Genomic DNA, 22,088 nt, shown 5'->3' with positions numbered 1-22,088 from the left:
GTTGAGAGGGAAAGATAGATCAGCCATGATTGAATGGCGGAATAGACTCGATGTGCCAAATAGATTAATTCTATTCCCATGTCTATGGTCATATGGTCTTAATTGCCAATTGCTTCCTTTTTGCCTTGAGCAAAAGACACAAATGCTGCTTGACTGCTGAGTTACTCCAGCACTTTGTGCATTTTATATAAAATTCCAGCATCAGCAGTTACTTGTGTCTATCCTTTTTTTACTTTCCTGCTTTCCCTGCCTGCACATCGCAGCATGAAAATTGGGAATGAGGTTGAAGGGTTGAGGTTGGCCCACTTGATCTCGCTCTCTACTCTGGACTCAGCACTGAGGATCCAGATAAAATGTGTAGCTGGCCCCACAGAACTGAAGAAATAACCTACCAATATTCAATGCCTTGACTCACATGTGAAGAGTGGCAATTCGGGTAGGATGTCAGAGTTCTCTGTATATGCGGCAGCAAGGGAAAGAGAACAATTAAAAGGAAATTTTGGTACTTCGTAACATCTGGCTCAAAAGTTCCACAACAGTATCCACAGCACTGCTGAGAATAGTGCAGAGCTTCTATTAAATGCTGAAACTGCATCACAGGTGGCACAGTGGGGCAATGGTAGAGTTGTTGCCTTACAACGCTTGCAGCGCCAGAGGCCCGGGTTCGATCCCCACTATGGGTACTGTCTGTACGAAGTTTATACGTTCTCCCCGTGACCTGTGTGGGTTTTCTCCAAGATCTTCGGTTTCTTCATACACTTCAAAGACGTACAGGTATGTAAGTAAATTGGCTTGGTCAATGTAAAATTGTCCCTAGCGTGTGCAGAAGAGTGCGGGGATCACTGGTCGGCGTGGACCTGGTGGGCCGAAGGGCCTGTTTCTGCCATGTATCTCTAAACTAAAACTAAAAAACAAAGAATAATAACTTGAAAACGGGCTCTAATACCATTGCAAACACATTTGCTGCAATCCTCTCCTCACACATTATTTGATTGTTTTCGAGCCTGCTGATTTCTCTGGTAGACTGCCCGTTGCCAAGGCATAAATTTGAGAGTCATAATATTTCGCGCTTTCTGCCAAATCACTTATTTTTCACAGTGATGAAAACCTACGAGTTAGCGTGTTAAATCTGTCATTTTTGGTGAAAAAAGCATTTAATCTGAAGTAGTTGAAAGCAAAAAAAAAAGTCACTTGTTTTTTTTGTAAAATGATTTTTGTTGTCGCAATTGATGTTGGATTACAGAATGAAACCTGTTTTATACACTGAGATCCATGTTATATTCTGTCTGAGGAGAAATTCAATTCTGGAATACAACCACACAGCACTGTCATTGTGACTGACAGACCAAATGTGATTATCTGCGACCAAAACCCTTAAATACTTTCTCTGCCACTGAAAGGCTGTTTAATGCACACACATCTTTCGAAGTTTGTTCCTACATGACTGCACAATTCCTCGTGCATGCTAGAATTACCTTTCTGGTCCCCAACCGCTCAAAGCATGGGGATCATTGAAGTCTTTTAGTTTTAGTTTTGAAGATATAGTAGGTCATAAGGAATAGGAGCCATTCAGCCCATCAAGTCTACTCCGCCATTCAATCATGGCTGATCTATCTCTCCCTCCTAACCCCATTCTCCTGCCTTCTCCCTATAACCTGTACTAATCAAGAATCTATCTATCTCTGCCTTTAAAATATCCCCTGATTTGGCCTCTGTGAATTATTTGCCTTCTGTGGCATATAATTCCACAGATTCACCACCCTCTGACTCAAGAAATGTCTCCTTATCTCCTCCGTAAAATAACTTCCTTTAATTCTGAGGCTATGACCTCTAGTCCTAGACTCTCCCACTAGTGGAAACCACCTCTCCACATACACTCTATCCAAACCTTTTACTATTTTGATAGACAGGTAGATGCACAAGCTCTCTTGTCCAAAGTAGGGGAATCAAGAACCAGAGGACAGAGGTTTAAGGTGAGCGGGGAAAGATATAATAGAAACCAGAGGGGAAACTTTTTTACACAAAGGGTGGTGGGTGTATGGAACAAGCTGCCGGAGGAGGCAATTGAGGCAGGTATTATCACAATGTTTAAAAAATATTTAGACAGGTACATGGATAGGATAGGTTTGGAGGGATATGGGCCAAATGCACAGTTGGGATTAGTATAAATGGGGCATGTTGGTCAGCATGGGCAAGTTGGGCTAAAGGGCCTGTTTCCACACTGTATCACTCTATGACACAGGTCCTTCTGCTATTGAATATGCGCTGACCAGCGATCACCTGTACACTAGTTCTATCCTACACACCAGGGACAATTTACAGAAGCCAATTAACCTGTAAACCTGCACGTCTTTGGAATGTGGAAGGAAACCGGAGCACCCAGAGACAACCCACGTGATCACAGGGAGAAGGTACAAACTGTGTATAGAAGCCGTAGTCAGGATCGAACAGCGCTGTCAGGCAACAACTCTACCGCTGCATCACCATGACGCTCCATTGGTCCGTCTAATTCTGATACTCAAGTACAAGTATTAAGAACATTTCTGGGACATTCCCTGGAACATCGGAGGTTGAGGGGAGACTTGAAGGAAGTATATAAACTTATGAGAGGCATAGATAGTCAGAACATTTTTCCCAGGATGGAAATGTCCAACACTAGAGCGGATAGCTATAAGGTGAGAGGGGGTGAAATTTAATGGACATGTGTGGGGCAAGTTTTTTTTACACAGAGAATGATGGGGGCCTGGAATGCACGGCCAGATGTGGTGGTGGAGGCAGATATGATAGTGGCATTGAGGTTTTTAGAAACACACATGGAAGTGCAAGGAATTGAGGGATATTGGTCATGTACGGGCAGGTGGGCTCAGTTTAACTTGGCATCATGTTCAGCACAAACATTGTGGGCCGAAGGGCACTTTCCTGTGCTCTATTGTTCTATAGTCTATGAAGTCACAGCATAAAAATGTTGCCCCTCAGGTTCCTATTAAATCTTTCCTCCCTCATCTTAAACCTATGTCCTCTGGTTCTCAATTCCCCTATTTTAGGTAAACGACTGTGCATTTATCTTACCTATTCCTCTCATGGTATTGTACACCTCTATAAGGTCACCACTCATGCTCCTGCACTCCAAGGAACAAGGTCCTAGCCTGCGCAACCTCTCCCTATAGCTCAGACCCTCGAGTCCTGGCAACGTCCTCGTCAAGCTTCCCTGCACCCTTGGATAGAAGGAATGGAAATTCCATTCCTTCTATCCAGAGATGCTGCCTGACCCTCTGAGTTTCTCCAGCATTTTGTATCTCCCTTCGGGGTAAACCAGCATCTGCAGTTCTTTCCTACACATTCCCTGCACCCTTCCAGCTTAACAACGTCAAGGAAGGAAGGCTAAATGAAGCAGTATTTCAATTAGGAGGGACTAGGTGCAGTAGAGTTGCAACATGATTTGACTATTCACACACACAGATCACTAAAAACAGTTCACAGGAACAAAAAGCAAAAATAAAGATTAACAGAATGTAATCCAACAATGCCTTACCTATTAGCAATACAGGAGATGCAAGGTCCAATGTGGACCCCAATGATTTTCACCAATTATTCCTTGGTTTGTTGTTTCCAGTTGTTTAAGTGTTTTCTGACTCCTTCTACGACTGTTTTAATTTGCATTTGTTGCAATTGTTTATGATGTAGTTTACTGTGGATCATATGTCAATTCTAAACTAAATGTTCTCATAAGTATGATTATTACTAATGATGATTAATTCACACAGGCAAAAGACATATCACTGCTGCACCTTTCATGAAATTATACTCTTCTTTTGCGGGACAGATAGTCAAAGGATTGAAATCAGGATTTTCTGTTCACATAGCATCAGAATATGCAACATATACTGATTTTTTGAAGCTTAATTTCTCTTAATAGTTTGCGGATAAAAGCACTATTAAGCATTGCCCAATGTGAACTCAAATTTCACCACAAAGAGGGTGGTGAATCTGTGGAATTCATTGCCACAGCCAGCTGTGGAGGCCAAGTCAAGGGGTATTTTTAAGGTGGAGATTGACAGATTATTGATTTGTAAAGGTGTCAGGGGTTATGGAGAGAAGGCAGGAGAATGGGGTTGAGGGGGAAAGATAGATCAGCCATGAATGAATGGCAGAGTAGATTTCATAAGTTCATACATTCTAAGAGCAGAATTAGGCCATTCGGCCCAACCTCCTGCCTTCTCCCCATAACCCCTGACACTTGATGGATCAAAAGGCCTAATTCTGCTCTGATAACGAACTTATGAAGACATCCACACCAGGAGGCTCACAGATTCGGTTCTTGGTCAGGGAGAAGGCAGGAGAATGGCGTTGAGAAGGAAAAAATGATCAGCCATGATAGAGTGGACAAGCAAACTCGATGGACCGAATGGCCTAATTCTGCTTCTTTAGTCTTATGAATCTCACCTGAGTTTGGCCCTGAGTTTTCCAAGGTAGAAGGCAAAGACCTGTTAGTAGGGTTGCCAACTTTCCCACTCCCAAATAAGGGACAAAACGTCAAAATAAGGGACAAATTCCCAATGGCAATTCGTTGACCGACTCGGCCGTGGCTGGGTAAATGATGAGTTGGCCCGGGTGCTGGACTGCACACAAAGCCCAACCGGCGGGCCAGCTGAGGGCCATAACTCTTCAGCTGGACGGCAGGCTGGGTTTTGTGTTCCGCAACACGCCAAGTCCAGCACGCCATCCAACTTATGAACCAATGAGAAGGAGGGGTGGTGGTGTCGGCGGTAAGCAAAGGTCTGAAGGTCGGACAGCGGGCCTGGCTGCCGACCAACGGGGCCACGGGCGAGCCGCTGCTTCTGCACTCCATGGGCTGCACTACCTCCGGATGGGTGAGGCGAGGCTGGACGCGGCGCTCCGACCCGACAGTCCCCTCGACCCGAGTAGTAGCAGTCAAATACGGGACAAGGGCGGTCCTGTATAAGGGATGTGCCCGCTAATACGGCACAGTTGGCAACCCTACCTGTTAGAGAATGTAAAATGTAAAGTACTGGAGTAACTCAGTGTCTGTGGAGTATCTGAGGAGGGAATGGATAGAGACGTTTCGGGTCGGAAGGGTTCCTACCCCAAACTTCACTTATCTATTCCCTGCACAGATGCTGCCTGACCATGTGGGTTACTCCAGCACTTTGTGTTTTAAGATATGATACGATGTGATAAAACTTTATTCAGTTTTTGGTCTGCCGATATTCACAACACACAAGGCACACAAAATCTTGAAATTAAAGTGAAAACAAAAAGAAACAGACAAGCGACTGTTGGCTGGCTGCTGTGTGTACAGCACCTTCACCAGAACAAATGACCAAACAAACAAACACAGACTTATCCCCTGGGCAGAGGATTCTAAGCTAGAGCCTCGCCCCATGCTGGGTCCTCCATTGTTCTTCACGACTGTCCCCCCACGCCGGGTCCCCATTTTCTTCCCCTCCCCTTCAAGCTCATCAACCGTTGATCATGGGTCGATCGCGAAGCCCCTCCACCGCTGAGGCCTACATTGCCACGGAGGCCCCACTGTTGCCGAGGCCCCACATTGCCACAGAGGCCCCCATTGCCACTGAGGCCCCACTGCCACCGAGGCTCCACTGCCTCCGTCGAGGCTCCCATCGCTGTCACCGCTGAGGCTACTTCAGATCAGACTGGCCTTGCCGCCTGGCTTCACCACAGTCCCCTGGGAGGACTGTGGGGCGAGTCGGGCCTACCGGGGAGCGTTCCCGTCTTCGATCGTCATTCTGTCAGCGACAGCGCGATTGTTCAACGGGTGGATCGGGCCCGCGAGACTCCCCGGGACACTACCGCCGTGCGCGTGGTCATAGAATCATAACCATTCGGCCCAACTTGCCCATACCTACCAACATATTCCATCTACGGCATTCCCACCTGTGTGCGCTTGGCTCATATCCCTGTAAACCTGTCCTATCCATGTACCTTACTAAATGTTTCTTAAACATTGCGATAGTCTCTGCCACAACTACCTCCTCCAGCAGCACGTTTCATACACCCACCACCCTTTGTGTGAAAACATTACCCCTGGTTCGTATTAAATCTCTCCCCACTCACCTTAAGCCTATGATCTCTGGTTTTCGATTCCCCTACACAGGGCAAAAGACTCCGTGCGTCTACCCTACATTTTTATTTTTTAATTTATTAGAAGAAAATGTACAAAAATAGAGCCAACGACATATAAAATTATACAGTTATTGTACAGCTTCAATTTTAACTTTTTAGCTTTAGTTGGAAGAAAAGAAAGGAGAAAAAGCAAGAAAGAGAAAAAGTGAGATGTGCAAAGATAGAACCCCTAGACTACCAAAGTAGTGTAGCCAAAGAGTGAATAAATGAAAGAAAGAAGAGAGGAATAGGAAAAAAAGAAAAGGACAAAAAGAAAAAGAGAGAAAAAAGTGGTGATATACCTGCCTCACATCCCTCCCCACCCACCTCACCCAACCCGTAATTAGATTTAAATCCAAAGTTGTGTTGTGCCATGCTATCCTTGTAATAAATCAATGAATCGTGTCCATGTCTTCAAAAAATGATCTGGTTTTTCTGCCAAGACAAGTCTAATATTTTCAAGATGTAGCATCTCGGACATAATCCACATTTTAAGAGTAGGGACTGATGTATATTTCCAAAATGTAAGTATTAGTTTTTTCACCATTATCAGGCCATAATTAAGGAAACGTCTTTGAAATAGTGGTAGCTCAGAGCAGGCTTCTGAAGTGCCTAGAGTGATCAGTTCTGTGTCGGCATCCAATTTTATTTTTTGTGTTTTTGAAAAAAGTGCTAAATAACGTAAATAATACAGAAAAACTGCATTTTTAAATACTGGACGTGGGAAATTTCATGTGAGTTTCCGTGGATGTTAATTACAATTAGCTCCGCCCCTTACAAAGTAATATTGCCAAAAAAAATGGACTAAACAGGATATTATGTAAACAGAAAAAACAAAACGTAGACTGTAAATAATTTCCTCTAAGACGGTTATATTTCTTCTTATAGCTTGCCTCTAAGTGGGTATTTACTATTTAAATACCCTATTTAAATTAAAAAGTCTTGCTTATTGATATTCGTATGTTAAATACATAACCGGTTAAAAACCGTCAGGCTTGAAGGGGTTAATTGGAATCTCCAGCAGTCTCACCGGCAGAACGAGAACTCTCTCTCTCTCTCTCCTCCCCTCTCAAACCGCCATCACATATTCCCTCTCGCTCTGACCTGGTAATTGCTGGAAATTCCAACCCCCCCATCAGAAAGATATTAAACATATTTTAAATATAAACCAATACATTGACCGTTGCCTAGAATTTGTAAATCTCGTAACTAATAGGTATTAGGTTAAAATAAACGGATTAGTATTAGGTATTAGGTTAAAATAAACGGTTTAGTACGTTTGTTAGTATTTTATGTGATAATAAAAGCTTTAGTTATATAATTTGTTAGTGTGTTATATCGTTACCATACGTTTAATTGTTTTCAATGCTGAGACGTTCAAAGATCTTGAACATTCTCCTCATAAACACGGGGACCTTGAACAATCTACCCGCTTACATTCCAATCTATCTCTGATAAGTATGTCTAGACTTAAGCGCCTGTGAACCTGTCGGCCATCTTATTTACAGGTTTATATATATATTTTTATGTAAAAAAACAGATTATATCAGTCTACCCCTTATAAATACATATAAAAGGTGTACGTTAAACACACGATTTAACAAACAGGTTCAGTGAAAGTTCAGTAGGGCATAGCCCTGCTAATCAAACAGAGCTATGTCAATTATTTCTTATCCCTTAGGTACTTTTTTAACTCTTGCGCATATTTAAATGCATCTTCTGGGTCGATAAAGAAACGCTCCGATCCTCCATATGTAACCCTTAATTTGGCAGGATACATTATTCCATATCTCAGGCTTGAGATGTCTCTGAGAATAACACGTGTCTTGGTGAAAAGAGCTTGCTTCTTGACAACCTCTGCTGGATAGTCTCTGAAGATTCTTATATTTTCTGCTTCAAACATCAGGGTTCCTGCGCTTGTCACTTTCTTCATGATATCTTCAAGAACTGATAGGTCGTGTAGTTTAAGAATAATTTGTCTTGGTGGGGCTCCAGCACCTGACCGAGCTCTCTGGACTCGATGAGCCTGATCAATTTTAGGTCTCTCAGGCAGATTAAATACCTGTTGAAGTAAGTTGGCAGTGAAGACCCGAGAGTCTTTTCCACTTTCCTTCCCTTCCTTCACTCCAACAAGTCTTAAGTTTTGGCGTCTGGACCGGACTTCAAGATCTAGACATTTGTCGGTCATTCTGGCCTGTTGTCCAGAAACACGGTCTAGATCTTCCTTCAGTCTTTGCGTTGTGTCAGAGATGTCCGTAGTAGTAGCTTTGAGTTCTCTGATAGCGTTGTTTTGTTTTTTTGAAGTGAGGAGAATGGGCTCCAACTTTTTGCTAAGATCTTCTTCGACCCGTTTAATTTCTCCTTTCAAAACGGTGTTTACCTCTTTGATGCGAACTTGTAGAATGTCATTTTCACCGCAAATGTCTTTATTCCCGACATCAAGTCTTGTTTCTAGCTTTCCAAGCTTTTCAGTCAGAATATCTCCAAAGTCTTTTGCCAAAGCCCATCTTAAAGATTGTTCTTGTTCTTGTATTTGCTCTTCCATGGTAGAAATAAGTCCTTCTTCCTCAGATTCTCCCTCAGATTCTTCAGAAGTTACTTTCTCTTGCTCTTGAAGAACCTGCAGTCGGGTTCTTTGTCTAGTCTGAGGTCGAGTCGGCAGAATCCGTTTACTCATTTAAAAATACCGGTATCCAGTCGGTATACGCCGATTTCTGATGACGTCACTTACGCGACATCGGGTATCTGCCGGTAAGTATTTTTCATTCGGTCCGTTTTTCTTTCCAGGTATTTTAATGCGTTTTAATGCATTTTTCGGAGCAGAGCTAAAAGGAGCGCCTCTTACTGCTCCATGGCACCACCGGAAGTCCCCTACCCTACATTTTGGTAGGGATTTCCCCCCCCGAAAATAAACCTTATTCAGAATTTTAAAATTCCATAAAACAAAAGCTAAGCTCTTCCGACATTCCCAGCGTCTGTACCTTAATTAGTGTTATGTTCAGTAGTGTTCACAAACTATCCTTGTACAAAGCACCCTTGCCACTCATGTGGCCCCCTGGGGTAATATACCTGCCCTCGTTTGAGGGGCATCGCCACCAGACCCTGCCCCCCAATGTACAGTGCATTCAGAAAGTATTCAGACATCTTCACTTTTTCCATATTTTGTTACGTTAGAGCCTTATTTTAAAATGGATTAGATTCATTTTTTTTTTATCATCAATCTACACACAATACCCCAGAATGAAGAAGCAAAAACAGGTGTTTAGAAATTTTTGTAAAGTAATTAAAAAGAAATAACTGAAATATCACATTTACATAAGTATTCATTTGCTAGGGCACTTAAAATTGAGCTTAGGTTCATTCTGTTTCCATTGTTTGAAGTCCACCAGTGGTAAATTAAATTGATTGGACATGATTTGGAAAGGCACACACCTGTCTATATAAGGTCCCAGTTGACAGTGCATGTCAGAGCAAAAACCAAGCCATGAAGACGAAGAAATTGTGCGTAGACCTCTGAGACAGGATTGTGTCAAGACACAGATCTGGGGATGGGCATAAAACAATTTCTGCAGCATTGCAAGTCCCGAAGAGCACAGTGGCCTCCGTGAATCTTAAATGGAAGAACTTTGGAACCACCAGTACTCTTCATAGAGCTGGCTGCCCGGCCAAACTGAGCAATCGGGGGAGAAGTGCCTTGGTCAGGAAGGTGACCAAAAACATGGTGGTCTCTCTGACAGAGCTCCAGGGTTCCTCTGTGGAGATGGGAGAAACTTCCAGAAGGACAACTATATCTACAGCACTCCACCAATCAGGCCTTTATGCTAGAGTGGCCAGATGGAAGCCAAAGGCACATGACAGCCCGCTTGGAGTTTGCCAAAAGGCAACTAAAGCATTCTCAGACCTTGAGAAACAAGATTCTCTTGTCTGATGAAACCAAGATTGAACTTTTTTGATCCTGAATGCCAAGCATCATGTCTGGAGGAAACCAGGCACCGCTTATCACCTGGCCAATACCATACCTACGGTGAAGCATGGTGGTGGCAGCATCATGCTATGGGGATGTTTTTCAGCGGCAGGAACTGTGAGACTAGTCAGGATCGAGGGAAAGATGAACGGAGCAAAGTACAGAGAGATCCTTGATGAAAACCTGCTCCAGAGCATTTTGGACCTCAGTTTGGGGTGGAGGTTCACCTTCCAACAGGACAACAAATCTAAGCACACAGCCAAGCCAAAGCAGAAGTGGCTTTGTGACAAGTCTGTGAATGCCCTTGAGTGGCCCAGCCAGAGCCCGGACTTGAACCCGATCGAACAGCTCTGGAGGGCCCTGAAAATAGCTGTGCATCGGCAGTCCCCATCCAACCTGACAGAGCTTGAGAGGATCTGCAGAGAAGAATGAGAGAAATTACCCAAATACAGGTGTGTCGAGCTTGTAGCGTCATACCCAAGAAGACTGGAGGCTGTAATCGCTGCCAAAGGTGCCTCAACAAAGTATTGAGCAAAGGGTCTGAATACTTGTGTAAATGTGATATTTCAGTTTTTTTCAGTTACTTTGCAAAAATATCTAAACACCTTTTTTTTGCTTTTTTATTATGGGGTATTGTGTGTAGGTTGATGATTAAAAAAATGAATTTAATCACTTTTAGAATAAGGCTGGAACGTAACAAAATGTGGAAAATGTGAAGGGGCTGAATACTTTCTGAATGCACTGTATTAATGTCACTCCTAGTTTTCACAGGGGAATGCAAAACCCCATATGCCCTCGTTACTTAGAGCTAATAGCAAAGATAAGATCATCAAACAGAAAAATAAATGAAAAGGAAGCACAAGTTGTCAGGTCCTTTTGACTGCTCAGTCCTGCATGTGTCAAATGAACCGCGATGTGGCTGCTAATTATAGTGTAACCCACAGGCTTTCTGCTTTTCAACGTTCCGGCAATTCATGGTCCTTGCTTCTGAGCCTTAAATAAAGGCGCAGTAAAATACACTCCAAATGCAATGAAATACAGAAAACAAGGAATGTTTGGGTATGATTATAGATGAGTGATGTATTTGAGCCCCAGATGAGAATTTAGGATGCAAATATCTGTGCAAAATTAAATGGCAATACATCTAATCAAGATAATGCCCATGTTTTAACAACAATTGATACTTGACCACAGTCAATGATCAATAATAATTTTAAATTAAAAAAAGACACAGAGTGCTGGAGTAACACAGCAGCATAGTGGCGAGAGACCCACAGAGTGTCTTACAGCGCCAGAGACCCAGGTTCGATCCTGACTACGGATGCTGTCAGCGTGGAGTTTGCATCCCTGTGACCGCGTTGGTTTTTTTTTCGGATGCTCTGGTTTCCTCCCACATTCCAAACATGCGCAGGTTTGTAGGTTAATTGGCTTCTGTAAATTGTCCCTAGTGTGTGGGATAGTTACTCCAGCATTTTGTGGCTATCTTCGGTGTAAACCAGCATCTGCAGTTCCTTCCTGCACATAGAACTAGATTGTGGGTGGTTGCTGGTTGGCGTGGACTCCGTGGGCCAAACGGCCTGTTTCCGCTCTGTATCTAAAAAAAGGTCAGACACCATCTCTGAAGAATAGGCAAAGTTCTGGGTCTTGACCCTTCTGCATATTGGGACATCACCTATTCATGCTCTCCAGAGATGCTGACTGACCCGCTGAGTTACGCCAGCACTGGTTCTCTTTTTGCTAACCAACATCTGCAGTTCCTTGTGTCAATCTTATTAGATAATTCTTTGGCTGAATCTTGTAACTGACTCTGCTATGAGATAGAGTGTCTTCAACAATTATTCCGCACCTGTCAATTAACCGATAGGTGTGAAATAAATGGTAGCTTGCATAAGATACATAAAAGTGTGTTTTCTTCATTAAAAAAAAGGCTTTGTGTTATTTCCCGTGATAGCTATTGAGTACAATCTCAGTAGACTTTAGACTTTAGAGATACAGTGCGGAGACAGGCCCTTCGGCCCACACAATCCATGCCGACCAGCGATCACCCCCATACTCTAACACTATCCTACACACTAGGGACAATTTACAATCTTTACCAAAGCCAATTAACCTACAAACCTGATCGACATTGGAGTGTGGGAGGAGCACAAGGAGAAAACCCACGCGGTCACGGGGAGAACATGCAAACTCCGTACACTCGTGGTCTCTGGCACTGTAATGCAGTAACTCTGCCGCTGCACCACTGTGCCGCCCATAATGTCCATGTTTTGATAAACGTTGCCTGCATCAGGAATCATGGGAATAAAAGTAAGACTATGGAGATTTGGCATGTCTCTGAAGATTGTTACCAATTCCTATGTAAACAGTAGTTTTCCACTGTATTTTGGTACACATGACAATAATAAACCAAAACCAATAATAATACCTTAGAATGCATCCTGTTGGAATGCATCACAGCTTAGTACAGCTACTGCTCTTCCCATGACTGCAGGAATTACAGAGAGTTGTGAACACAGCCCAGTCCATCCTGCAATTCTGCCTCTACCCCCCTCGACTGCATGCACACTACATGCTGCCTCGGGAAAGCAGACAGTACAATCAAGGGCGACTCACACCTCGGCCATTCTCTCTTCTCCCCTCTCTCATCGGGCACAAGATAACAAAAGCTTGAAAAACGGTATCACCAGATTCAAGAACAATATCTTCCCCACTGTTATCAGATGCTTGAACGGACCTCTCATATGATAAAGATGAGGTGCCAATCTTCCAGTCTACCATGTTACAGGCCTTGCACGTGTTTTTTTTTGCCTGCACTTTCTGTGTAGTTGCATTGCTATCGTATATTCTATTCGTTGCTATATTTCCATTCTCTCCTGTACAACGTTTTGCTCTTATGCATGGCACGATTTGCTGGGTAGCACACAATACAAAGTTTATTTGTTGTATCTCTGGACACATGGCAATAATATACCAATACCAAAATGTCACCTCACCAGCGCACCCTTGTACATGCACATGACACAAAGCAAAGGTCCAGCTGCAAGAACCTCGTGTTATTCTCATATTTGGACCTTTATTGGTGTTGTACCGGGTGGGACAAAGCAGTACTAATTCCACCAGAATTTGTTGTGATTGAGTGAGGTGCAACCATTTACTCATAAACACTTGCTCATGACACAAAATGGCCACCAGTCTGTTTATCTCAACGGAGATACAAGGAACTGCAGATGCTGATTTCCAAAAAAAGACACAAAGTGCTGGAGTAATACAGCGGGTCAGGCAGCATTTCTGGAGAACATGGATGGCGGACGTGTCTGTGTACCATTAGTGTATGCCAGGATAGAAGAGAGGATGGGATTTCATTGAGCCTCCTAGGATCTCATTGACTTCATCCACTTCCCAAAAAGGAATTCCTCTTCTTCAGGAAGTTGGATCATTACTGTGACTGTCCCTCTTTAAACCCCTGTCTCACGGTGCGAGTCAACCCACGAGTGACCCCGAGTTTAAAACAAATTAAACTCGTGGTAATCACGTACAATTAACGTAGCGGGAACATCGGAACTCGTGGACGCAACTTAGCGACTCGTGGCGCTAACGGCAGGTACCTGGGAAACTTGTTAACTCTTGAAAAACTTTAAACATTTTTAAAGATTTCCACGAGTCAAATTTACTCTTGAAGTTAAAATTTGAAACATTTAAACTCGTTGTAAGAACGTAGTAGCCCGTGAGATTACCGTGGTGATTCGTGAATCTACCGTGGGCACTCTTTAACTCAGCGGGCAGGCAGCATCTCTAGAGAGAAGGAATGGGTGACAGGATGACGTTTGCAACATTCTGCTGCGTCTGTTTTACTCCAGCACCGTGTGTTCACTTTTTGTCAACCAGCATCTGCCCTTTCTTGTGTATGACATTATTTGTATCCGTGGCAGTTGATTGTCGCTCCCTTCAGTTTCCCAGGGGGTCGGGACGGGACTGGAGTTGGGAGGGAAAGGTGGGGAGGGGGGGAGGGGGGGAGGGGAGTGGAGGGGAGGGGGGGGGGGTTGGGGTGACTTAGTACGGGAGACAAGTGTACTGACTGTGTGGGCAGACACTTTAGTAGTGATTGCCCATGGGGTTCACTGTCGAAGACTTCATAATGCAGAGAGCATTATAAACAGTGGAGCGATTAACCCTGGAAAGGGGGGAGACTTCTCTCTGAGTTGGACCCAGGAAACTGAAGCAGGAATTTTCTTGAGGTTATTAACGACAGATAAATGGATGGGAAGGGTTTAGAGGGCTATGGGCCACATGCAGGCAAATAGGACTACCCCAAGACGCCAACTTGGACGGCATGGCCAAGCTGGGCCGAAGGACCTGTTTCCATGTTGTACAGCACCATGACTAAGGCCTATCCAGTGGGATTGCCATGTTTTGTATTTTTCCTTTTAAAGATGCAGTGTATTTTGGTGACTATTGCACACTGCAGACCAGAAGCGCCTTCAATACCCAGAGAGAAGGGATGGGTGGGTTAGGTGAGCAGGAGAGTGGGGTTGTTTGCAGTTGCAGAGGGAGGGGGCAAGGGCAGTACAGTTCCCAGTCTCAGCTCCTGTTCTACCGAGCGTGGAGCGTGTGAACGGGTGGCTTGGTTGGCGGCGGCCCATGGTGTGGCAGAGCCGGCGTGCCCGCTGACTCCCACCCCACCCCCCCCCACCCCCTCCGGTCCGGGGCCACGCTGGGAGCGAGCCCCCGAGCATCTGCCCCGGGGCGACTGGCACTGACCTGCTGGCATCGCCGACGTGAAGACAGTGCAAAGCCCCCGCGCCCGGTGCAATGGGCGGGGATTTAGATTAGATTAGATTAGATTAGTTTATTGTCATTCAGACCTTTCGGCATGAACAAAATTTCATTTTCCTGCAGTCATACATATAATTATAAAATGACAAAAACACACAATCAACACAAATTTAACATCCACCACAGTGAGTTCACCAAACACCTCCTCACTGTGGTGGAAGGCAAAATCTTAAAGTCTCTGTCTCTTCCCTCTTTGTTCTCCCTCTGCGCTGAGGCGACGGTTCAAACTCCGCGGGTGGTCACTGCCGCCGCCACAGCTCCGAGGCCGAGTCGGGTCTCCGCTGCCGCCGCCACGGTTCCGGGGCCGAGTCGGGGAGCTGGAGAGGGGAGGGAAGGGGTCACACACATCGCCGGGAAGCAGAGGGGTGGGGGTGGAGGTGGCGACAGACAGGGCCAACAATGAGATGGAGAAAGACAGAAACACCGACGTGCAAAGGAGACCTACAATAGTGCATGATCTCTCTCGCGTTATGGCGGGTGATTGTCGCCTGCCCGCTGTTTCTGACGCTAAAGCCTTGGGATTGTTGCCCTTCGTGTTGGCGTGGAGGGGGAGGGGGGTATTGTGCTGTTTGATCGCCCCCTGCTATCCCAGGGACAGGGAGACACAGCGGCTTTTGAGACTGGTGGACAATCACTACCAAAGTGTCTGCCCACACAGTCAGTACACCTCTCCTACACCTGTCTCCCGTACTAAGTCACCACACCCCCCCCCTCCTCCCCCCTCTACCCTCCCCCCCCCACCTTTTCCTACCAACTCCAGTCCCGTCCCGACCCCCTGGGAAACTGAAGGGAGCGAAATAAGATCTGCAAGGAAATCTGCATTGCCAGAAATGTCATCTGTTGGATTAGGTTGTTTAAAAGGAGCTTGTCTATTCTCTGAGGTAACGTAAAAGATCCAGTGGCACTATTTTGGAAAAGAACAGGGCTGTTATCCTTGGATAATAATTATGGATCATTCCACATCACTGAAAATCAGGTTAGTTTAGTTTAGTTTAGAGATACAGCACGGAAACAGACCCTTCAGCCCGCCGTGTTTGCGCCGACCAGCGATCCCAGCACACTAGCACTATCCAACACACTCTAGGGACAATTTACAATTTTACTAAACCAATTAACCTACAAACCTGTACGTCTTTGGAGCGTGGGAGGAAACCAGAGCACCCGGAGAAAACCCAGGTCATGGGGAGATTGTACAATCTCCATATAGACAGCACCCATAGTCAGGATGGAACCCGGGTCTTCGGCATTGTAAGGCAACAACTCTATCACTATGGCACCGTGCAGGTTCACTATTATTACATTGCTGATGGTGGAAGCATCCTATCTACAAATTAACTGCAGTGTTTATTTCCTATATGACCACTGTAACTATACTTTAAAAGCACTTCAGTCAGTGAAGTACTTTGGGGAAACATGATGCTGTGAAAAAGCAAGCCTCACTTTAAGAGTGTCAGGAGATATGGAACAAATGAAGTCGGAGCTCAAGTTCAACCACAATATAATGCAATGGCAGGAACATCATGTTGTTTGAGAGACCTATTCCTCATGCTATCAAGCAGGTTGACTGGAAATGGTACCGTGCACTAAACTAGCCGACCTCAGTTCCTCACAACTACCTGTTCCTTTAAGCAACATCCACCCAGTTTCCAAATCCAATATACACCCTTCCTTCCCAACCCCAGGGATAGCTTCTAATCTTATACATGACCGTTTAAACTGAATCAGGAAAAGTCAAGACCAAAGATTTAGCAACATTGAATTATGCTAATGTCCTGATCCCTTTTAATCATCAGTCGGAAGAGATACCGGAACCAAAACATCATATTTAATTTCCCTCCATGGATCCTGCTTGGTGGCCTGAGTTACACAAGCACTAATTTTTTGCTCAAGATATAGTTTAGATGAGTTTGGTTTAGTTTTGTTGTTATCTGTTCTGAGGTACAGTGAAAAGCTTTTTTATTGCATGCTCTCCTGTCAGTGAAAAGACTTGTACATGATTACAATCAAGCTGTCCACAGTGTACAGATACAGGATAAATTGAATAACATATAGTGCAAGATAAAGCCCAATAATGTCCGATTAAGCATAGTCCGAAGGTCTCCAATGCGGTAGATGGCAGGTCAGGACCGCTCTCTAGTTGTTGATAGGATGGTTCCGTTCAGATAGCATCTGCAGTACCTTGTATCTAAACTTCCACTTGTTCTCCAGGGAGGCTAGAATCTTTGGACCTTCGTTACTAATCCCTCTTCCTCTTTTTTTTTTAGAGATACAGGGCAGAAACAGGTTCTTTGGCCCACTGGGACCACACTGACCAGCGATCCCTGCATATTAACGCCATCCTACACATAGTAGGGATAATTTTATTTTAACATTTACCAAGCCACATACCTGTACGTCTTTGGAGTGTGGGAGGAAACCGAAGATTTCGGAGAAAACCCATGTAGGTCACGGGGAGAACGTACAAACTCCGTGCAGACAACACCCGTAGTCGGAATTGAACCCGGGTCTCTGGCCCTGCAAGCACTGTAAGGCAGCAACTCTACGGCTACGTCACTGTGCCGCCCACTTCCATTGAGGAAGTTCAGATTGATTTCAAATATCAACCAATTTATTACAATGACATTGAGGGAAGGTGCTCTTGCTGTCGATCCTCCCAATAATGATCCTCTAGTCAACATATTTGTCCCATATGTCCAGTTTCTTTAATCGGACTTTACTGGACTTTATCTTGCACTAAACATTATTCCCTTCATCCTATATTTGTTGACGGTTTGATTGTAATCATGTATAGTCTTTCTGCGCGCAACAAAAATAGCTTTTCACTGTACGTCAGTACACGTGACAATAAACGAAAGTAAACTAAATATTAGAACATTTACATATTCTGCCAGGAAAAACAAATGCGACAATTAGAAGCTTTTGCCTCTGGCTTCAAATTATCTTGTTTTATTCCCTTTTAATTGAAAATGAACCAAAGAAGGAAATGGATATCGTTGGGTCAGTTGCTCATTATACATCTGCCTGCCTTCAATTCCCATTAAAACATCATAGCCATTTGTCTGCCAATCTCCCAAGTGCAATGTTAGCGTGTACAGTAACTTTAAACTACACAATATTTTTTTCCTCCATTTCTGGCTATCTCCAATTTGAATTGCTCCACCATCGCATAATTACGTAGGTAAGCTCTCTAATTCCTCTTGTAACCCTCTCTAACCTTCTTCTCTCCCGTCAGAAAACTTAGCTCTTTGACCGAGCTTTTGGTTATTTGTCCAAAACTCACTTGGCATGGCTCTTTGCCGTGCTTAGTTCATTTAATCTCCAATGAAAATTCTTGGGACATTTACCCCATTAAAAGATGCTATTGCTGTTGTGGAAAGTTACCACAATGTCCAAAGATGTGTAGGTTTGTAGGTTAACTAGCTTGGTATAATTGTAAATTGTCCCAACGTCTGTGTATGATAGGGTTAGTGTGCAGTGATCACTGGTCGGTGCGGACTCAATGGAATCCGTGTTGTACCTCTAAACTAAACTAAATCACCAGGCTTACACTTCATCCGAGTTACACTAAACTGTTGCACTTCACGTTTATAAAACTTGGTCTGACCTCAACATGTGCAGAGTTTTGGTCACCACAGCTTATCAAGGAGGTGATAGTGCTGGAATGGGTGCCAAGGAGATTTACTAGGATGGAGTGTTTCAGTTATGATGAGAGGCTAGAAAGACTGAGTCTGTTCTCCCTGGAGCAGAGCAGATTTAATAGGAACCTGAGGGGTAACTTTTTCACACAAAGTGTGGTGGATGTATGGAACGAGCTGCCAAAGGAGATCGTTGAGGCAGGGACTATTGCAACATTTAAGAAACATTTAGACAGGTACATGGATAGGAGAGGTTTAGAGGGATATGGGCCAAACATAGGCAGGTGGGACTAGTGTAGATGGAACATGTTGGGAAGTTGGGCCGAAGGGCCTGTTTTCATATTGTGTGACTATAATTCTATAATTCTCTATGAATTATCGTTATAGCACTTTATCTGGGTGTATGTCGGCAAGCTGATCTTTGGTTGCCATGATGACTATCTGACTGTTGGGTAGAAGAGAAGAAAGAAAGGCATACACAGTCTTATACCAACATCCCTTTCAGAATCCCCCAATGCACTTGATTGATCATGAAGTAATTTTGTAACGTGTTCACTACCATGATGTACATGTAGACGGCAAAACAGCACGTTCAATCTAAAACGCAACACATTAATAACTTGTTAATCTATTTTTAGTGATTTCTGACAACCGCTAGATAATTAGTTATGAGTGATTTTGGATAAGGGATAAATAACGGCCACAATACTGTGGACATCTTGACAGTTATTCTTTAAATGGGTGAATGGGAACTTTTATAGACACAAGAAACTGCAGATGCTGGGTTTACAAAAATAAGACGTAAAGTGCCAGAGTGACTCAGCCGGTCAGGCAGCATCTCTGGAGAACGCAGACAGACAGCGTATCATCTTGGGTCTTTACTGCAGACTGATTGTACTGGGGCCCAGTTGGGTGGGACTTCAACATCCCATCCAAATGATGGCACTTCTGACAACTCACTTGTACGGTAATACTCTGTAGATCCTTGTGTGCTGGTACTGAAGGACCCACATACATGGTCACCCTGAGAGACTTCTGTAATGTGATTCGTCTGATCACTCACTCTGCTTAAACCAGATCTGTTGGAAGCAGATCATCATTATCTGAGGACAATAAAACTCAATACCACGTGACTACAACTTGTAGGCATTCATTTCCAGATTCTTCTGATTCAGAGGCAAGTGAGCTACCAAATGAGGCACACCTTATTGTGAACGATGAATTAAATCCTGACATATTCTGAACAGTCCTTCCATAAACCAGGGTACTGTCCGATTAACCTCTACCCCATTGTGGACTTTGGACTTTGTCAAAGGAGCTACTGCACTGCAATGCTGAGAAATATATTTCTCACTCTGGGGAAATAAACTGGAGGTGATAAAAGGACAGAACAAATCAGGACCAGCAACATCATTAGGTCATAAGTGATAGTAGAATTAGGCCATTCGGCCCATTAAGTATACTACCCCATTCAATCATGGCTGACGTATCTCTTCTTCCTAATCCCAATCTCCTGCCTTCTCCCCATAACCTCTGACACCCGTACTAATCAAGAATCTATCAACCTCTGCCTTAAATATATATCCACCGACTTGGCCTCCACAGCCTTCGGTGGCGTAGTATTCCACAGATTCACCTAAAGAAATTTCTCCTCATCTCTTTCCTAAAATAACGTCCTTTAATTCTGAGGCTATGACCTCTAGTCCTAGACCCACCCATTAGTGGAAACATCCTCTCCACATCCACTGTATCCAAGCTTTTCACTATTCTGTACGTTTCAATGAGGTCCCCCCTCATTCTTGTAAATTCCAGCGAATATGGGTCCTGTGCCGACAAACGCTCATCATATGACCCACCCTTCCTGAGGTCACTAGTTTCCTCACACTCTTCTCACCTCCAGTTTATTCCCACCCCCCCCCCTCTACTTACAGTCTGAAGAAGAGTTCCGACCCGAAATGTAACCTGTTCCTTTTGTCCAGAGATGCCGCCTGACCCGTTGAGTTACTCCAGCACTCTGTGTCTATCTTCAGTATACATCATTTGTGTCTGAGCCAGTGAACATCTCTAGATGAATCCAGAGTAACAGCCCAGCCCAGCCCTTCTGCACACTGACACCAAGCAATTCATAAGTGTTCCTTCACACCCCAGTTAATTTCCCACTTAGCTTTCCTCTCCAGCAGATCAGCTAAAAATATTTTCTCACGCCTTCTCGGCAGCCACATCTGAGGATAAACTCTATATATATGTTGAACGGAACACTCTGCTCTCTCAGGTCCATTGCGATGCTTCTTGTTTAACCTAGCGACGTCTTCAGCTCCACTATCACGGTCAAAACTTAAACTGCACACTCCAACCAGTCCTGACCACTAAAGGGCAATTGCATCCCATTACCTCCTAGGACACCCTGAACGTGAATGGCAGGTACTGTACATGGATAGGAAAAGTCTAGAGCGATATGGGCCAAACGTGGGCAAATAGGACTAGCTTCGATGGGGCATCCCAGCCAGCATGGATAAGTTGAGCCGAAGGGCCTGTTTGTGTGCTGTATGATTCCATGACTGTCCATTTCCTCCACAAATATTGGCTGACCCACAGAGTTCATCCAGCACTTTGTGTTTAGCTCAGGATTTCAGCATCTGCAGTTCCTTATGTCTCCAGTTGTCAAACTAAATGGGGTCTATCAGCAGGAACAGATGGAAGAGACGCAGATGCTGAACCAATGTTCATATAAGGACACGATAAGACTATGTTTTTAGGAACTTGAAACTTGAAGGGCACTAGAATGTGTCGGAAATGTGGCGACTCATTGATAATGTGACAGCGCCAGAGACCCAGGTTTGATCCTGACTTGTGGGTGCTGTCTGTGCAGAGTTTGTACGTTCTCCTTGTATCCAGATGGGTTTCTTTGGGTGCTCCGGTTTCCTCCCACATTCCAAAGTCTTTGGCTTCTGTAAACTGCTCCTAACAAGTAGAGTGCGAAAGTGGGATAACATAGAACTAGTGTACTAGGTGATCAATGGTCGGCGTGGACTCAGTGAGATGAAAGGCCTGCTTCCACGTTGTATCTCCAAACTAAACTATTGCCGACTGCAATCATTGCATTGTAATGCTTATTTATGAGCGTGTTCATGTACAGTATGATTTTACTGAATTCTAATGCAAAACAGAATTTTGCTGCATCTTAGTTTAGTGGTACAGTGTGGAAATAGGCCTTTCGCCCCACCGACCTATACTCTAGTTGTATCCTACACACTAGGGACAAGTTACAGAAGCCAACTATCCCTAAAAACCTGCATGTCTTTGGAATGTGGGAGGAAACCAGAGCACCCGGAGGGTACTCACACTGTCACAGGGAGAACATACAACCACTGTACAAAAAGAACCTGTGGTCAGGACCGAATCCGGGCCTCTGGTACTATGAGGTGTCAGACTGTCATAGAGTAACCACATTTCCACCGCAATTTTGTGTCCTTAAAGTTTCAAGTTCCTAAAATCATAGTCTTATCGTGTCC

At 44.3% G+C, this 22,088-nt stretch overlaps 2 long non-coding RNA genes across 2 annotated transcripts in view; one reads left to right on the top strand and one right to left on the bottom strand.

Annotated features, from left to right (window-relative positions):
• LOC116976003 overlaps positions 1-22,088 on the bottom strand; it is a 190,694-nt gene that overhangs the window by 88,338 nt on the left and 80,268 nt on the right. The gene's annotated exons all lie outside the window — the stretch shown is intronic.
• On the top strand, positions 8,288-17,649 carry LOC116976002. Its single transcript, XR_004412833.1, has 3 exons — positions 8,288-8,518; positions 11,738-11,742; positions 17,639-17,649. It is a non-coding gene; the product is annotated as an uncharacterized LOC116976002 (long non-coding RNA).

The sequence above is a fragment of the Amblyraja radiata genome, chromosome 8, assembly GCF_010909765.2.
Source record: "Amblyraja radiata isolate CabotCenter1 chromosome 8, sAmbRad1.1.pri, whole genome shotgun sequence".
In the NCBI taxonomy this organism is placed as follows: Eukaryota; Metazoa; Chordata; class Chondrichthyes; order Rajiformes; family Rajidae; genus Amblyraja; species Amblyraja radiata.
Note: the sequence above shows the minus strand (reverse complement) of the source record. Positions and strands in the feature narration are given on the sequence as shown.